The 20335-nt window shown below is 36.6% G+C and overlaps 1 protein-coding gene across 10 annotated transcripts in view; it reads left to right on the top strand.

The window, feature by feature from the left end:
* The window catches only part of rbfox3a (RNA binding fox-1 homolog 3a), a 450519-nt gene that overhangs the window by 98504 nt on the left and 331680 nt on the right, over nt 1-20335 (top strand). For all 10 annotated transcript variants that reach the window (XM_058792719.1, XM_058792718.1, XM_058792712.1 and 7 more), the window contains exon 2: nt 5057-5163. The gene's annotated coding sequence lies outside the window, so the exon portion shown is untranslated. The remainder of the gene's footprint in view (nt 1-5056; nt 5164-20335) is intronic.

Genomic DNA, 20335 nt, shown 5'->3' with positions numbered 1-20335 from the left:
GTCATTAACTCAATCTCAGCATATCGCTGTTCAGTGCAGATTGGTTTGTAGATGTAGGTTATTTGAGGACAGCGGGACTTCGAGCGCTCCTGGTTTAGGAATCAAAGCACTTTTTAGAAGCTGCGGAATGAATTTTTCACAATGGTCTCACTTCACTGGATTCCAGCAGCACACTAGTAGGTGGTGCCAGGGATGGTGGTGGGGGGGTTGCGATTGAAGGAAGTGGAGAGTGGGTCAAAGTTTGCTGTGGCTGTAGGAGTCACTGGAGAACATGTCAATCTGAGGCAGAGGGCACTGGCACAGAACTGATTGCCCTTCTGAAACAGAATGAAACAAAACACGAATGTCGAGTGCAGTCTGGTTATTTTTTGTTTCTAGGTGGTGAAATATATATATTATTTTTGTCCTCACCAAGGCTGCGCTTATTTGATCCAAAATACAGTAAAAAAGTAATATTGTTAAAATAAAATTTCATTTGTAATATATTTTATATTTTAAAATGTAATTTATTAATGTTAAGGCAAAGCTGGCTTTTTTCAGCAGTCATGACATAGTTTTCATTGTCACCAAATCCTTCAGAAATCATTCTAATATGCCGATTTGGTGCTCAAGAAAAAACTTGTATTATTATTCATGTTTGTTTGTTTATGTATGTATGTATGTATTTATTTATTTATCTATCTATTTATTTATTTTTTACAGCTTAATATTTTGTTTTAAACTAAGTACAATAAAAATAAAATACTATAATTACAAAAAACAAACAATTTTATAATAAAAAAATACTTTTATTCAGCAAGGATGCATTAAATTGATAAAAAGTGACAGTAAAGACATTCCATTTCAAATAAATAAAGTTATTTCTATTCTTCAAAGAGGCCTGGAAAAAAAATATCATGATTTTCACAGAAAACAAACAAAAGCAGCAAACACTGTTTTCAACATTGATTATAAAATCCCTTTATTAATAATTGAGTACCAGTAATAAGTAAGCACCAAATCAGCATATTAGAATGATTTCTGAAGGATTATGTGACACTGACGACTGGAGTAATAACTGCAGAGAATTCAGCTTTGCCATCACAGGAATAAATATAAATTTAAAAAAAAGTATTTAAATAGAAATTTAATACAATTTTAAATTGTAATAATATTTCACAATGTCACTGTCTTTTTAATCAAATAAATGCACCCTTGATAATAAGAGACTTCTTTTGCAAACATAAAAAATAAAGTAATTATTTCAAACCTTTGACTGGTACAGTTAATAATTTAATATTATATAAATTAATTAATTGCATTAACAATTAATTAAAAATTAAATATTTATATCTCAGACAAACAGGGAAAATAAAATGTCTGGTATGAATAGAAACAGAGAGTCCTTCAGCTAAAAATGCACTGGGACCTGATTACAATGGGAGCGGTTTTGTTTTGACGTGATGTGACGCGCCGCTCGTGTCCGGTGTAGACGCTGTGTCAGGGTGCTGCAGACACAAAGGCTGCTTTGGGAAAAAAAAATAAAAATAAAAAACTGTGCCCCCTTCACTAGAAACTAGCTTGCAGCCATCCGCATGGGCGCTGATGTCAGGGAGCTGTCATGGAAAATGCAGCAGAGCACAAATAACATACATGTGTATAATCCTCACATCCTTTTCTGGATGAGCTGCTTCTGCCGTGATAGCAGACTTTCAAATGGCAAAATATCAGAGCAAATCAAATCAGTGTTGCTTAGAAAACAGAAGGTTGTTTGGGTTTGTTATAACCTGCGACTATTGACTGGTTAACATAATGACAATTTTCTTCACCAGTTTGTCGATTCGTGCTTCGTGTATGGTTGTCTGTTTGCCTGCAAGTTCACATGCAGTTTCCCTTCCTCGTACCTCAGCCGAGAGAGGCTCTATTTTCAGCGGTCTATCATTAGAGTTGTGCTAAGCTGGCATATTGTTCTTTATTATGCTAATGTGTGGGTATTGTATCACAAAGTAATTGTACATTGCGTTCTTGTGTGGCAACATCTTTTGTGTGGATGTGTGTGCAGGCATGTTCAGCCTTCAGGTTGAAACAAGCTCCTGTCTTTAACTAACACCTTCTCTTACGATAGCTTTGTTACAAGTCTTTGCGGTTTCTTTTTCTTTGAAGTTATGATTTTTGAGAGTAATGTCCATCAAAACCAGATGGTACAAGATTGATTAGATATGTTAGGGTATGTGTACTAATTACTATAGTCTGGTGTTAAACGATGACACACCAATGCTTGGAGACAGTGACCAGATCACATGGCAGGTCATGATGGGTCAGGGTTTGGCTTGTTAGCGTGGTTTAGTTAGTCTTCTGGTAGATGCTGCATCTTATTATTTTATTTTATTTTATTTTATTTTATTTTATTTTATTTTATTTTATTTTATTTTATTTTATTTTATTTTATTTTATTTTATTTTATTTTATTTTTAATTTTTTTTCTTATTTTAAAGGCCTTCTGGTGAATAAAAGTGATTTTGATTAAATCCTTATAAATACTGCTGAATAATGTCCAGTCAAAAACTGAAATAGGTCACTGGCCTTTTTTCTTGCGCATACAGAACTACGTCATTGAGGACTGTCTGTACAAAATGACAGTTGTGAAGTGGGCCCCTTGAGGATGTTGTGTGAATCGTGTCACCTCAGATTTTTTATTGTGCAAAACAATATAAAGGTCAACTACATAAAAGCACAAGCAAATGAACATTTCAGTAATCAACACTTCAGATTGCTTACTTTGCCATAAACCAGAGAACACCTAACACCGAGCTGGAAATACTCAGGTGAAAGCCTTTTTCTGCAGGTTTCTCTTTTACTCTATTCTGTACAGTAAGTTTGAGCTCTGCTGAGGTGCCTATCTTTGTGTACACCCTGGAGCTGAGGCGCTTGACAGTTCATTAAAGAATCCTGAGATCGTCTGTCCTTATTTTTGGAAGGCATGTTCGAGGAGAGGGATTGTGCGAGCTGCCAGAAAAGCGACGAGGGGCGGACACAGGGAGCTAAAGTGGAGCTTTTCTCAGTGCTGGCATTGTATTTCCAGGGGCTTCAAAGCTGTCTGCCCCAAAGCTGCTGGCTCTTGAAACACTTTGGAGAACAGATACCTTGATCAAGCGATTGAGAAGACAGATTTGCGTGAAACGGAAGCTGTTTACAGCTTTTGTCTTTTTGCAGGAAAAAAAAATGCAGTTAATATGGAATTAAATTAAGCATTGTGCAATCACTGGTCAGATTCGCAAGCTGGTACTGCAGCATCAGCTTGGTTAATTGGAAAACCAGTCACACGAGTTTGGATTTAAAAACCACAAAATATCTTTCAGCTAGTAGGGTGTTGTTAAAAATGGAGGATGTGTGGGACGCTTAACAAGAGAAATTTTATTCTTCTTGAGCACTGGTAGAGAAAGAACTGGAGTACAGACTGTACAACTGTAGCAATAACCGTCCCAGGAGAATGACTGTTAAAGGTGTGTTAAGGTGAGAGAGAACAGTCTCGGTTAGATGCAGTTCAAATGCGCCGCAGACCTGGGGTACAAAGAAAGGTGAGAGACTCCGAAAAAGACACAGAACAAATGTTCAGTGCTGAATTCATGCTGGTACAAGGGCAATGAAATGAATAGTTCTGTTTGGGCAAGGTAGAGGGCTGACCCGAGCCTGCCTGCTGCCTCAGGCCGCCACACTGTTTGAAAACCCTCATATTTTTCTCCGTCAGCATCATCGATGACCTCCAGCATGGTGTCCATCCAGGAGTGCTCTCTCTCTCTCTCTCTCTCTCTCTCTCTTTCTCTCAAGAGGAGTAGAGAGAGGGTGGACTGTGTTTGGTGCAGTGACATGCAGACATGAGCAAGTCTCTGAAGCAGGGTCCAAGTCAATTCTCAAATACTTTTTGGTTTTCAAATGCGTTTTATATATACATTTAAATATGCTGTGGGTTAGGTTTATAAACCTGCTTGTTCAATATATTTTCAAAAATGTATATCTAAGGAGTAGATTTATTAAATAAAATATTATGTTTAAAAAAAATTGAGATTTTACTTGCATCAAAACATTTTATCAATATAATGCACTTTTTAAAATGAACTTTTTATTCCTTATTCTTTCAAGTTGCCAAGGAATCTAAAGAGAGAGAAAACAAGTTCTTCCAAAAAAATCATTTTCTTTCTGTTAATGGGCATGCTATAGAAAATGGCTCTTTGTGTTTACCATAGAAATTGAATTATTAACTACGATAATTGCCATTTGTTTTCCTGCACACTAAGCCACGCCCCCACATATCATGTGTTGATGATATATATGTCATTAAATTACTATACACCTTCATTCAAAGGTTTTGGGTCAGTAAGTTTTTGTAATTCATAATCACCTTTTTTAAGCAAGGACACATTAAATTGATCAAATGTGACAGTAAAGGGATTCATAATGTTGCAAAAGATTTCTGTTTCAAATAAATGCTGTTTATTTTAAACATTCTGTTCGTCAGAGTATCCTGAAAAAAAGTATCGTAGTTTCTTCAGACATATGAAGCAGAACAACTGTTTTCAACATTGATGATAATATGCAATGTTTCTTGAATGCCAAATCAGCATATTTGAATGATTTCTGAAAGAACTTGTGATACTGAAAACTATATTTTTGTCTGAGTATCATAGTTCTGGCATCACAGGAATAAGTGACATTTTGAAATGTATTAAAATAGAAAGTTATTTTAAATTCTAAAAATATTTCTTCTTGTGTACTATTATCAGTAAATGCAGTTACAAAGCAATAATTGGTCTTTTGTCCACTTAACCAATGACTGGATTTGTGATGATCTTGGGTTGTTCATTGGTGGGTTCTAAAGCTCTATCACCGCTCTGACTACAGTTACAGGAAGAGAAAGCATCACAAAATTCCTCCTGTTTAGCATGAGTTCATGTTTTGATTATGGCTTTAACACAACATCAGTATTTGGCATGCATCATGGTGCTTTTTGATAGCGGTGCATATCTAGTAATTCTCTGCATCTCACAGTTCTTTTTCATCTCTGCATTATTTTCCTCAGAATCCTGTTCAGACAAGAAGAAATTCTGCCAGTTGAAGCCTAGTCTCTGATAGCAGTGGAGAACAACCAGTCTACTTCCCGGAAGAATACAAGACTTCTCTGATCTGGTAAGCACAAGCAAGAAAACTCCAAGTTAATTTCCATAGTATAGAACTTCAATAGAACTAACTGTTGAGGGAATGTTGCATATTTTTTTATGTTATTTATATAATTCATTCTATTTGAGTGTTGTGCTTGCCTTTTTCCAGAGGTATTTAAAATGTTTATATACCACGTTTCCTCTTTCCCCCACTTTTACACCTTGTAAAACATCAGTAGCAGCTTAATAGCACACTAAATATCATTGCAAATAAATAACTTTAAATAATTGATCATTCATAGTTTATAAATTTTCAGATGCTGTAAACATGCCTTTATACTAGTATAATTTAATTCACACACATAAGAAGAGTGTATTTCACAGTTGCATTGGTTGTTTCTCTATAAGCTTTAGGAAACTCTTGGATAGGGACTAGCGTTTTGTTATGGGATCTTGCTAGCAGATGTCCAGTGGACAACACTGGGTTTGATGACTGCTTTCATCACATAGCAGAAACACCTTCAGTATTTAAGAACCTCTTTGAATAATATCAAGAGCCACTTGAATTAGTATAGAGTATGTTAGGAACTGGCTGCAATTCCTGTTTTTCTCCCCTCCAATTCTAAATCTGTTCTCATTTTAAGTAAATACAGACTCCAATCTCCACTTGCTCCAGTCACCCTAGGAATGAATGTGCCCAAGGGGACGCTAGTTTCTCATTCAGCCCGAGTATGCGGGGTGGGGGGTGTGGAGAGAAGTGTCTGTAAGTGCACTTGAGCTACTGAACTCACGCAGTGCGACAGTCAAGTGCACGACCAGCTAAAAGCCACTTGCAGTGAAAAGACCCTCTCGAAATGTTTGTCTGAATCTCATAATTTCCCTGAATACGTGTATTGTAGACTCATTCCAGTAATACAAACCTTTTATTACAAACTGTCATCCTTTGCATGCGTGCTTGACGGAAACAACAGATCGTGGGGGAAGGGTTGGCTACGTGTCTGGAGTAGAACGGAAGATGGGAATGGAGGAGGTCATTAGCATTCCAAGAGAGTGTTGGCGTCTGGTGGAGCAGAGCCATGCTTGGCTGCCTGGCACGATAGGGCAACGCGGTGGCCATTAAGGCAGAGGGGTTTGGGGGTTAGGGCCCATGGAGGGCACTGCCACCCCCTGCATGGGTGCAATGAGAGGCCCAGGGCAGGTGGTCTATCAGGGACAGTGGGCTGGAAGGCCAGGACAAATTGGTATAGGGAGGCTCATTTCCCAAACTCAGCATGAGGGACGCCACAGCAACTCCATGAGAGTGAAAAGGGGAAAAAAATGAAGGACTCCCAAGGCCACCGGCATATGAGTGATGGACTTACCAAGAGGTTGGTCAGTTGTGTGGGGGGTAAGATGTGTCAGTGGGTATAAGCTGTGTTGCCCCTTAATTTTGTGTCAGATTACTATATATTGGTTTTGGATCATTATTTGAAAAGTGTGGAACACCTTTAACAAAAATGAATTTTCTACAAATCTTTTGCATTTAGAAATGTCTAAAATTTTATCAATTTAGGCCCAGATTTACTAACAGCTTGTGCCAGCGCAAACCATCTTTTGATGTTCTAATAGCACTGTCAGGATTTACTAAAGACGCGCAGTGAAGAATTAGCCCTAAAAAGGCATGGACAACGTTATTTTTGCGCCTGACCTTATTGAACATGCATTTGTAGGAGTTTCCCTTTCAGATGCAAAGTTTCTTGGAGGAGAGTATTACAGTGAATAATGTAACGCGATTTACTAACATTTGCACTCGTGAAATGACTGGTATTTGCACCATTATGTAACGCCCCAAAAAAGCATGTCTTAAACTATTTTGCGCTTGTGTTGTAACTCGTTAGTAGATCACCCACACATGATGAGCATTGGCTCTGCTTGTTTGCGACTACACTAATTTGCGCTGCGCTTGGTGTATTGCGCTGGTCAAAATGTAAATGAGATTTTGCCTCTGTTTTTTTAATCTGTGCGTTGTCAGTAAATTGCCCGCAGAAATTTCCACGCCCATTGGCGCTGTTTTGCGCTCTCGCCCTGTTTAGTAAATCTGGCCCTTAATGTATCCTTATGAATAAAAGTATATATATATATATATATATATATATTAAAAATCTTACTATCAGTTCTTTATTGTCAATTCTTTTAATGTGGTACATTTAAGTATTTTTTTTCTCATTTTTGTTCATATTTTTATTTCAAATACAATTTTTCATCAAAAATCTGACTGTCAAAACACAGCTTAGACGATATCTGAGACAATTTTTTTTTTTCAATCGTTAAGTCATTATTCAGTGGCTCTGTTATAGACAGTTTTTTTCTAATATCTTTCGATAGCAGATATCTTGCAATATAATTAGAAACAGTTTTTACTTGCATCTTATTTCTCCTTGCCGAGAGGCCAAAAAGGTGGCACATTACATTAATATTGCACTGTGCCCTAACCACCCGACACCACTGAGAGCAAAAAAATGCACACTAACAGTCAATCAGAAAATATTTGATGTCTAATATACAGTTATATGGAACAAAATATAGAATCAAGGAAATTCCACTTTGCGCAGAGAATGTCAAAATGTCCTTTAACTTGTCGCTTGTCATGTATGACTCATAATTTATCTTAAGCATGTCTCATTCACAGTTGGTTGGGACAAAACTGAGATTAACATGAAAGAGCGCTTTTGTGGCGTTGTGTGTGGTTAGGGCAAGCTGTTAGTCATTGATTCTATTAGTAGGCTGAATTGCAGCTCAGTTTTTCTCTCTCAGTCCATACATGTATCACATGAGTCATATGCCAGCTTACATATGATTTAGGGAAAGAGTTTTAGTTAAGTGTGTATTTCTCATACATCTTCGCCGAGCGACGACACATGCCCCCCATGCATCAACGCAAGAGTTTCAGTGAATGACATTTATTCATCTTTCTCAGACCTGTCAGCCTGTTTCTAAAGGCTGTTAAAGTGAAATCCATCAGAACCGCTGCAGTTCAGCGAGCTCAAAGCCATTCTGGACGAGGTAGCCATGGGAATGTGGCATTTAAGGGGATAGTTGGGTCTCAGAACAGCATCGACCAATCAGACGAGAGGCTTGATTGCTACATATTGTCTCCCTGTTTGTTGAGAAGGGTAATAAAGTAAACATATTGGGTGAAATGCCCATGAGTGATGTTTTATATATTTATTTATTTATTGACGTTGAGTTCATAAAATCCAGCATGTGACAACTTTATTAACCTAGCAGAGATTTATTTTAAAAGCTGTACTTTTTTACTTAAATACTTCCTATTTTTTTGGCGAAGGACAAGTGTGCTATCACTCTTTTGTCAGAGGATTATTTTTCTGCATGACACTTTTGATAAGTGGATGGATGGGTGTAAATCTCAGCTCTGTTGTTGGGGGGAGTATGACCTGTCATTCACTACATAGATTACATACCTGTGCCGGCGGAGATTGAACTCAACTTGTTCTTGAGAATTTTTATCCTTCCTGCCTCAGCCGATCTTCTCCCTGTAAATTGCCTCTCTTTGATTGCTAGCCCACAAAGTGAGTTTGCTGTGTTTTGCCTGTTATCATTTGTTTGCTGAATATGCCATCTAGTGCATGAAAACACTGACACAACTCATGAAAAGATATGTTTGTTCACTCACTAGATCTTTCGGTATTTTCTCTGTCACTCCTTGAGGGTCCTTCAGGGCATGCTGCTCCAGAAATGTGCGTCTCTTCAAAACACTTTGCTACAAAGTCCTTCTGTCATCAAGCTTGTGTTTGCTACCTGTAGAAAGTTGATGTAGTGTTTGTTTGCTTACATTCTTGTTCTCTTACACTGATTCCAGATACACAGGTTTTTTAATAGATTATATTTTAAAAGCATCCTGCTCACCTTAGTTTGAAATACTTCCCTTTTTTCATGTCTGTCCCTCTGTATAACCCCAGGTCAGCGGTCTTGTCTTTGGTTAATTCTTTCCTGTCGCATGTCGTGTTCAGACATTAGTGGCAATTAAAGGCGAAGGCTGTCCAGATGTGTGGCTAAGAGTAGGGGTAGAGCTAAAGTGGACACACTTGTGGCCATATGGTGGAGTTTCCCTCAGCCTTGCACTCGTAATTTGCTAAGCTCAGACTTTAAAGCCAATGTGAATTGCTGTTTAAAACTCATTTTGTTTTTGTAATGTGACATATTTAGAGTCAAACAAGGTATTCAAGGAGGAAAACATGGATGGGACTTGATTTTGAATGGTGGGCAATGCCAGAGTATAGAGCCAGACTGAATGTGAATTTCCTTAAAACAAAACCTCTTTTGCAATTGGTTAACATTGCTTACATGGCATTAGTTTATTTTATTTTATTTATTTATTTTATTACATTTTTATTTTATATTGTATTATATTTCATTTCAATTATATTTTACAATAAGACCAGGAACATGTTTAGAAAGTACATATTAGGAATGCATGATATAATGGACTTGTATTATCAGCTGATATTACAGATTTTCTTATTTATTTATCGTTTTGGCCAGTATTGGATATTTAATTGTGTTTTCTCCTTTTTTAACATATTAGATTACCTTTGCTCTCATCTAACGCTCCCTTAAAGTTAATCTTTAAACACTAATTCTTTAATAATTGACTTAAATGAGCAAATCTCAAGATTATTGGTAATGCACATTATAATGTTGTGATACCTAAATTTAGTTGTTGCATTTTTACACTGATTGAGTTTAGTTTTTAAGGTTTTCTTTTTAATTTATATTTATATATATATAGTATAACATTTTAAAATTGGCTAAGTTATTAGCTTATATCTGCTTATTAGGATTGTGCATCCTTAAAAAATGCAATCAGTTTTCATGATGACTTGAAAGTGCACTCTTAGAGGCACTAACAGTAAAAACAAATGCATACAGCCTTTTAGTATGATTAAAAATTCATAAATATGCTCATATGCCTTTAAACTGTGGAAAATGTGCACACGTTTCCACACACTCAGACATACATTCCTACATATAGCTCTGGACTCATTGGCACAGCGTGGCTTGCAGACACAGCCTGTTCCACTGGCAGCCCAACTGCTGACGCTGTCACCTGTCTATGTGGATAAAGGTGATTTTGTTAGCACAGCCGTGCTGAGGCACTGGCATACCTCGCCCACATTCGTCCTCTGATAGGGACTGGGGTTCGGAAAAGATGAGCCAATAGCTCTATATAATGATTTTAAGCTAGGTCTGTGTCTTTACCACAATCTATGGTGTTATTATCATGTTATTAGGTTAAATATCACAGGATATATAGTTTTTTAAATATACCGTATGTACTGTACACACATCTTTTATATTGTATCTTCTGAAATGATTGCAACTATCTAAATTTGTCAGCCTTCCAGATGTAATGGAATAGGGATGTATGAACACACACCCCCATCCCTAAAAATAATTATAAAAAAAATTAAAGCTGCAACATTTGGCTCTGTTGCAGTAGGCTGTAAACATATTAAAAATTAAATTGCACCTACAGGCTTTGAAGTTGCATTTTTAATCTGCAATCTCACAACTTTATTCATGTTCACTCTCTCACATTTCAAAGGTGCTACTATCAGAAATTAGGTCAGTGGTTTAACTGCAAAGTATGCATGTTGTGTAGCAGAAAATACATCAAAGCATATCAGAACAATCAATCAATAAATCTGCTGTTGTTTTTTTTTTTTTTTTTTTGCTGGAGTGTCAGATTCCATCACAGATGTACTGTAAAAGAGAATATGTGGTAATAGGTTTTTGCAGTATTCCTAAAGATAGCATAGGCGGTGTGGTTCTAAACTGCTGTGTTGTGACCCATAAAAAGATAATGGGTCTGTTCAGAAAGGGTATGTATGGCTGTATGAAATACTTTACAATGAGGTTCAGTTTGTTATTTTATAATAGTTAACATAAATCTACTTTTGATTGATGTAAACTTCCAGATTTATTTTTATTTATTATGTTATGTTAATTTTTATGTTAGTTTTATTTTATTTTTTGTTTGGAAAGTCATGAAAGTATTTCACTGCATGTTGTACTGTGTATGGTTATGTGTCTGACCAGTAAAAATTAAATTTGATTTTGGTTAATGAATTCAGTATCATTATTAATCAAGCTTAATGTTAATTTATAAATATATTATTGTTCATGTTTATTCATAATACTTAATTTTATTTATTTATTATTATTGTAGTTAAACTAGTTAACTTTAAATTGTAAAAATCTAAAAAAACATTCTAAAAATTTAAATGTAAAAATTTAAATTAAATGCATACTGACAAATGAATCTATAATAATTAATCTTATTTTTAAGCTTCTGCAATTTATGATAATATATTTTAAGGACTTATTTTGGTACTGTGTTTGGTCACGTCTTGAAGTCCAATGAAAAATGCACAAAATGCACCACTATAGAGTGTCGTTGGTTTTCACTAATTGATACTTTTGGTGAACTTGGCTCCAAGCTGGTTTCCTAATGCTGCTGTGCAATGGAGTGAGGTTGTTTAATTTTCTGTGGGAGAATCTAATTGAGAGAAATTACGCCATTGTAAGTTTATGCAGTCCCTGCTGTGTTTTTCAGGATCAGGTTGTTTCATGTCACTTAACAGATGTTCAGTCAAGAGTGCCGTTTGCAGCCTTTAATGTGGCTTTTTACAACTATCGAGCCTGTGTTTATTGGCTTACATGTTTATGGCGATGGTCGTCGCATGAATTTCTCAGCAAAATGGGCACTGTGTGGTCCGACACTTATTTAGCGACCCGTCAGAGAGCAATTTAAGTGGACACAGATGTGCCCATGACACAGGCCAGCTGTGACTGACAAAGTCAACATTTGCAAAAACAGCAAAAAAAAAAGCACATTATTAGTCCATTGAAGCTTTAAGTTTTAAGTTACAATTTGTACTGATTACAATAAAATGCAGAAAATATGGAAACAAGACAATGAAGCATGTAATCGCATGTGTGTGATTTGCTAGAGCTGTGATGTGCGGATAAATGAACCTCCTCACCCTCCGTCCCGTTGGCATCACGATCCCCTGAGGCTCGAGCCATATGGGTGGCTGCGAATGGACTGTTAGAGCAGACGGCGGCCGCAGCGCTCCTCTTTGGCGCAGGTGGCATGGTGGCACCGGCTCAGGCCGATGGATCCAAGAGAGCGCTGCTTAGTCAGCCCACCATCTTCCTCAAGGGGTCCGGGCCCTCACACTGTGCCTGGGCTGCCAGTGCCAGCGCACACCCACCTGCTGGTCAGGATGCAGTAAAGCCGAGGTCCGGCTATACCGACTGTCTTCAGTGTCTCAGTTTACTGGTAAAGAAGCAGTGAGGGAGCTTCTACTCTACAGCAGTGAGTTTTCAACCTATTTCAAGCCAAGGATAGAAAGACAGAATGGGAAGCCTTTTTTACCTGCTGTATGAAACTGTGTGCTTTAAATACATAGGTATAAAAATGTGACACATTTTTTACATTGCAGCTTACATGGAAACCATGTATCTGTACTGCTATACAGACTTGTATATGTGTGTAACATTTTAATTTCACTTAAAAAATTAATGTAGAGATTTATAGAATTTATAGACATTAACCATTTGTTCTGACCATGATTTTTTATTTATTTACCTTATGAATGATTTTAATTATTTACCTGATGAATACAATGCTTTTTTTTTTTTTTAAATCTAAAATTGTCTCTTGACAATCCAGATTAATCTGATTCTGGTTGATTATTTTGGAATGATTTATAATAATGCATGTATAAGATGTATAAGACATGTTGCACTTCATTTACAGACTTCTTTGTTCCAATAAAATAAATAAATAACTTTTATGTCATAATGCCACCAAACTAACACAAATATGTGTTATACATTTGCATACCATGTGACAAAATCAATAAAAAAAAAGAATAATGACAAAAATTAAGCAGCTTAAATCAATTAATGCTATAAAATATATTATAATTTTTAAATTCTGTAATCAGTGTTAAGTGTTCGTTATGATGTTTAATTAATCCAACAATTAAATTGCAATACGCAATATAAACTATGAAATTTAATAATCATAAAATCATATATATAATCACATATAATAATCTATGATTATATATAATCATATATAATAATCATATATGTATCTCTCTCTCTCTTTCTCTCTCTCTCTCTCTCTCTCTCTCTATATATATATATATATATATACACATATACAGGTGCGTCTCAAAAAATTTGAATATCGTGAAAAAGTTCAGAAAAATTCATTACATATAAAGTAAAATATTTCAAGCATTTTTTAAATTTTTTTTTAATTCTGGTGATTAGAGCTTACAGCTCATGAAAGTCAAAAATCCACTATCACAAAATATTAGGGTAACACTTTACAATAAGGTTCATTAGTTAAACATTAGTTAATGTATTAACTAACATGAACTAACCATGAGCAATACATTTGTTACTGTATTTACTAATCTTCGCTAACGTTAGTTAATAAAAATACAGATGTTCATTGTTAGTTCATGTTAGTTCACAGTGCATTACCTAATGTTAACAAGATTTTAATAATGTATTATTAAATGTTGAAATTAACATTAACAAAGATTAATAAACGCTGTATAATTGCAGTTCATTATTAGTTCATGTTAACTAATGTAGTTAACTAATGAACCTTATTGTAAAGTGTTACCAATATTAGATATAAAAGATTTTAGATATAAAAGATTGATCAAAAAAAGGATTTGCAAAATAGAAAAGTTCAAGTTCTTTAAAGTATTTTCATTTATGCACTCTTTCCTGAAGACGTCTGAGCGTGGTGACTCTTGATGCACTGACTCCAGCTTCAGTCCACTCCTTGTGAAGCTTTCACAAGTGTTTGAATCAGCTTTGCTTGACAGTATTCTCAAGCTTGCGGTCATCCCTGTTCAATTCAATTCAAGTTTATTTGTATATCGCTTTTTACGATACAAATCGTTGCAAAGCAACTTTACAGGAAATTAAGTCCCTGTTGCTTGTGCACCTTTTCCTAATCATTTTCTTCCTTCCAGTCAAATTTGCATTTAATATGCTTTGATACAGCACTCTGTGAACAGCCGCCCCTTTCAGTAATGACCTTCTGTGACTTACCCTCTTTGTGGAGGTTGTCAGTGATCGTCTTTTGGACCATTTCCAAGTCAGCAGTCTTCCCCATTATTGTGGTTTCAAAGAACAAGAGATTCCCGGGAATTTATATTGTAGGGATGGTCATTTAATGAAACTCAAATGTAAATATGAAAATATTTTTGACTTTCATGAGCTGTAAGCTATAATCATCAAAATTAAAACAAAAACAAAAACAAAAAAATTTAAATGTTTTACTTTACATGTAATGAATCTAGAATATATGAAAGTTTCACTTTTTGAAATAAGTTACAAAAAAAAGAACTTTTTCACAATATTCAAATTTTTTGAGATGCACATATATATATATAGAGAGAGAGAGAGATTACACAATGTATTATAGTGTAGTCACACTATGATACATCAATGTGCATAATAATAATATATATAATATAATGTCTTTAACAAATTTTCATTTCTTTACTAAATGAGTTTTAGGTAAAACAATAATTGGTGGATCCTTTGTTAAAGACCCCGGCTCCAGACTTTTAGTGCAGACCCAAGTATGTTTGATGTCCTCTCTATTGGCTTGGTTTGTAAAAATGGTTTTCTGAACTTGTGTGCTGTGTCAAACTGCAGATTGTACGCTTGTATTATTCCTAGTTGCAGAAGCTTAGACCTTCACTATGCTTTGCATCTCCTGAGCTTCACCTCATTCTTTGAAGCCGCTCTTGGGAAGATGTTAGAACACGACAGGGCAGCTATTGATAGGGGAGAACGGCACCTTGCAGCTCAGCTCATAGGCTACACATTAACAAGGGGAGCACCCTGCCACCCTCAATAATACCTTCAGCTTCCTCTTACCACAGCGTGCTCCCCTGCCATCGCTCCGAGGGAAATTTAGACATCACTTTTTATGTCTACCTTCCCCCTTCCCGCACACACCTCCGCTTATGAACCTTGCATATAAATGCACTTGGGTGCTGTCTTGATTGATGGCAATTAGCATTTGGTAATGATAACAGATGTTTGCGGTGCCAGGAGGCTAGTACCTGCCGCCCACTCCGCCATCTGCCGTGGGCATCAGGGGCCTGGCACAAAGACTGGCTGGCACGGGATGGTAAGCAGGGTGCAGAGGGCAAGATAAAGGGTGGTACATTGTTGTTGTCCCCTCTTTATTTGACATGAGGAGCAGGGCCAAACTGCAGGGGGTTTCCTGTGAACGCTGTGTCACCTGGTGCTGCTGAGTACATTTGGACAGGACACACGTGTTTTGTGGGCTTGTATTATTTATTAGTCTCTTAGGATTCTGAGTGGGAGTGTGAAATATGGGACTGTTAAATAGCCATAATGTTCCTAATTTCAACTTTTGAAACTGCACTGTGCAAATTACAGAAGTAAATGGACAGATGTCGAAATACTGAGCATATAGTATATAGTTATTCAATACGCTTAATAATTACTTTTGCAATTTTTTCATTGACCACTATATTAAATCTGGTCAATCATCATCTTGCTATAAACCTTGATGGGAGCGCTCTAAAAGTTGCAGAGCAAGCGCCTGGTTTGGCTGAGGATACACTTTGTTAGAAGATGAACTAAAGTCGGCGCAACCTCTTATCTGTTGCCCTCAAAGGACTGAGTAAAAAAAGATGGGGATCAACTGTGTTTAGACTTTGATTGGTCTTTTTTTCTTTTTGCTTATGTCAACTAATTGTATTTCTTCTCAGAGGCAAAGCACTATTCTGCATTTGCTTGTCAATTCAGCCCCTCCGTATGTGCCTTTTGTAAGCTTTTCCTTTCACTCAGTGCTAGAAGTCGGGCCATACACCCACCAGTTCAGGTTTAGAATTGAGTTTTGAGTTATTTCATTTTTTACTTTAAATTAGCATATTGAAATAAAATTCTAATTTTTTTTTTTTTTGTTGTTGTTTATTATTATATTTTATTTTATTTTGTTTTATTCATTTCACTTTGAGCACTGCCCTCACTAGTTCTTCTAAGATTGTAATATCGATGACCTGTTCAGGATGAAATGCATTCAGCTGTGCACAAAGTCAATACTTAAAAGACATCCGAGCAAGAAGTTTCACACCTAAATATTTCCTTACTTTCTAGAGAAGTTTTGGAAACCCCAGGCACATCAATCCTGTAGCGTTCAGCTAGTGTCATTTATTTTACTTTCCTTTTTGGTCCGTCAAAAGTTCTGTGATAAGTTTTTGGCGGTATATTTCAGGCTGTCTTCCACAAAAAATACTGTACACCGAGGGGAATTCACTAAGACTGAATAGATTCTGCCGATTTGCACACACTCTCTGCATAGTGCCCGATTCACTAAAAGATTTAAGCAAATGCAAGCAATAGGTTTTTCACACTTAAAGTGAATTGCACTGACAATGCAACCTAAAGTCATTCATTTTTAAAGAGAGTTGGCATTTTTCATATGGCAGCATGAGCAATATTGACTGCTAATGATGGGACAAAGCTAAGCTGAGTTCAACTTAATGCAAATGAGTAACTGGATGACTACCAATGGGAAAACACTAGAGCTCACATGATTCTTTTGATCATACCCTCAGTATATCTATTTTTTCAATACAATATGGCTATTCTTTTAAACCGAAATGGTCCTTCTCATGTGTTTCGCATGCAGATATGGAGGTGAGTGTGTTCACCTTTTCCTCATGGCAGATACCAGGCTGTTGTTCCCTGTCAAATTCACTCAAGAGGAAAACATGTCAGATGTATCACACCCGTCTCTGTGAACAGTTGCATTCTCAAACACGCTCCCTTTCACAGGTCTCACTCACCCCGATTTTCGCCGTGCAAAATCAATACTCTAATCTTCAGCCCAGCCCTTCTCAATAAGTCTATATTTCTCACACTGCTCAAATAAAGGTGACCTCTATGAGCCATTGGTATTAATATCCCAAGCTGGCACATGGGATATGCAGTCTGCTTTTAATGTTAGTATTTGGCTGTTTGTCATTCACAAAAAATGTGTGTGTAAGTAAAAACGATGTGAACATATTCACGTAGTATTTATCTAACATATTTGAAAATAAAATGTTCTTATTTATTTAAATTTTTTTATTAAAATGTATCTAAATGTTTCTCAATTTTAAACCTGAACCACATGAGTACAAAAATTGAAATGTTTTGTCAAAATATTTTGTTAAATTAGAATAATCCAGATTCATTAACATGAAAATAAGGGTGAGAACATATTTATATGTGGACACTTGTTGTGATTATGGTGGAAATTTTGTGTGAGGACATTTTCTGGGCATAGATAGCTACTTAATTACATAATTCATCACTAACTGATACGAAATAATTAAAAAGGTGTAGCGACATAAGCAAAGAGCATGTTAGCATTTCTAAACACTCCTGGTGTAAACTTGAAAATAGAAGTCACCTTGTCATAACTCAGTTCAGTGAATGGCCACAATGACTTACAAAACACCTAATGAATTCTTCATGTCATTTGCAAAATGCTTTGTTTGAACTGTGCGTTAACAGTTTGCTTTGCGTACGACGAATTAGCAAATGAATTCAAAGTGCTGGGGCAACTTCAAATTGACTTTGGTTTTGTTTGAGCTCATTTTCATTTCTCTCCATGGAGAGTCGACCAACTCGGTAAACATGCTTGAATGAAGGAATTCTTCAGCTGTCACTCAAAAATGTAATTAACGTACATTATTCTTTCAGAAATTCATAACCTTGAGCCAAGACATACAAATGAGGATTGAAAAAAGTGATTTATAGCACTAATATGACACAGATGGAATGACTGTGCTGGTACCAAAAGGAAGAGGATGTAGCTTCTGTGTTGGCATGTTTCACACTGTTTATGCTAATATTGACATAGGAAATTGAGTCCACTAGGTAAAGTGTCCTTGGCTAGTTTATGCTCCGGTGCTTTCAGAAATGCAGGTTTGAATGGAAAGGGTCGGGGGATTTTTTTTTTCCAGAATTTCCATAACCAAAGTCCCAATCTCTTTGCCTAAAATAGGATGCATACTGTATGTCCATCAGTAACCACTTTTTAAAATCGTCTGGTACAGGGGGTCTCAAAAGTGCTCACAGGCTCCATCTAGGAATTACGTCGGAGCGGGACAATACATGTTGAGCTTCTGCGGAACATGCAGTGGGTAATTTAATCTTGTAACATGAAGATTATTTTTGATTGCAGTGCAGTTTGATCTGTTTGTCTCTTTAATTTGGCTCTAACCAGCTGACATTTTCACAGTATTTAATAAAAGCTGCACTCGATTTGTGGCCGGGTGACAATCTTTTATTTACTTGGTGTGGATAAAACCATTAATTCACGGTAATTAATGAGTGAAGTATGGAGGGCGCGGGTACAGCCTCATCCGCTGGGAGGCTTTGTGGAACAGATTCATTCATCTTGATTAGACACACTTAGCTTCGGCTTTCCTTGTGTGGCTTTTCCATTTTAATATCAGCTAGCCACTTGCAAGCCACACGTCTCGATGCAATGTTCTCCGGTATCGATGCTCAGCAGGCGTTGTGTCTATGGATCCGGTGCCTTGATCGCTAGCCTTTGGTGCTTTGGCCACAACCAGGTTTATAAAGAAGTTTGTGATTTGTTCTGGCCTTTAGCCTCAGTGTGTTTAGAGCAGAGTCAGGCTTTCTGATGAGCTTTGAGGGGATGGACTAACCCTGAGAGACAGGTCATGGATTGAGTTAATGGTGTCTCTGTGACTTGGTGCAGAACAATCGCTGGAGGGATGAGGGGCATTTTTGTCCAGAGCATCAAGCGCGTAAATACACATTGTCTGAAATTGTGGGACTGTACACAATCCCAGTGTCAATTCATCCATATCAGCCCTTAAGAATTGTTGTTGAAGTGAGAGGGCTAATTTGACAAGACGTGAATTAACACCTTTCAAGGAATCTGGCACATTGGCATAGTTAGAGAAGATCCAGAAACAAGTTTAGTCCTGAAGGCCCCGTCGACCGCTTAATGAGACAGTTCATCCAAAAATTCTGTCATAATTTATTATGAACAACTTCCTGTTGTTCCAAATCTGAATGATGACTTTTTCCCATGAAAACAGAAGTTATATTTTATTTTCATTTTATTTAATTTTATTTAATTTTGGAGCTAAGTAGTTAAAAAGAGATGCAAAAACTGTTTTTTTTAATAAATATGCAATTGATTGTTTACAAAATAATTACATTCATTATACACAGCCCCCACACACACACACACACAAATCAGACATTGCTGCTTTCATACATTTTCATAATATTGAGCTTTTATGTCCACTTTTTATTGTGTTCTTGTGTCTTTTTCTGAAGCTTGAAAGCTCCAGTCTCTATTCTTCATAACTGGATGGAAAAAAAACGACCAGTACCATTTCAATATTTAAGTCATACACGTTTGGATGAAGATGAGTAATTGACAGAATTTTCATTTTTGGGTAAAGTGCCCCTTTAAAGCATCAATATCTTTTTCAGAAACCTGGTAACAAATTTTAATAACCTGGAGGCCTCTGAAAAAAGAGCCAAGTATCAGATTTATCCAGAGATATAGACCCTGTGAAATTAACTTCAGCTTTCTTCATTTACCTTTTCTCTGTTTGTTTTCACTTTATGTAAATGTCACTCCACCATCACCTAATGCTCTGAAATCTCTATATATTCGATAGATTTTCCTCAATAGGCAGCTGGAAGGCATCACAGTTACCCAGCATTACATCTCCACAATGTAATCAAGGTAGTGACAATCCCGACAGCTGACCAATCAGATCTAATATATCCCGAGCATGGAGAACTGCTCTGTCAGGAGAATCAGCCTAGGCTGTATTAAAATTCGAGATGTGTCTAAAATTGGCCCGGCCTCTGGCTTGTGGTTAACGTGCTCTATCGGGATTCTGCACAGGTCTGGGGACCAATCTTCAGGCCTGATTTATCTGATGTTTTCTAAACAACTGACAGGGGGAAACAAATTCATCTGGGCATTAAAATACAGCCGCAGGCCCCCGGCAGATTCCAGGAAGAGACCTGGCCGTCATTCTGCCGCCAGGCCACCATTAGCTTTATTAGAAATC

This window comes from Onychostoma macrolepis, chromosome 12, assembly GCF_012432095.1.
Source record: "Onychostoma macrolepis isolate SWU-2019 chromosome 12, ASM1243209v1, whole genome shotgun sequence".
Lineage (NCBI taxonomy): Eukaryota > Metazoa > Chordata > Actinopteri > Cypriniformes > Cyprinidae > Onychostoma > Onychostoma macrolepis.
The sequence above is the reverse complement of the archived record's forward strand: the minus strand, read 5'-3'. Positions and strand labels throughout refer to the sequence as shown.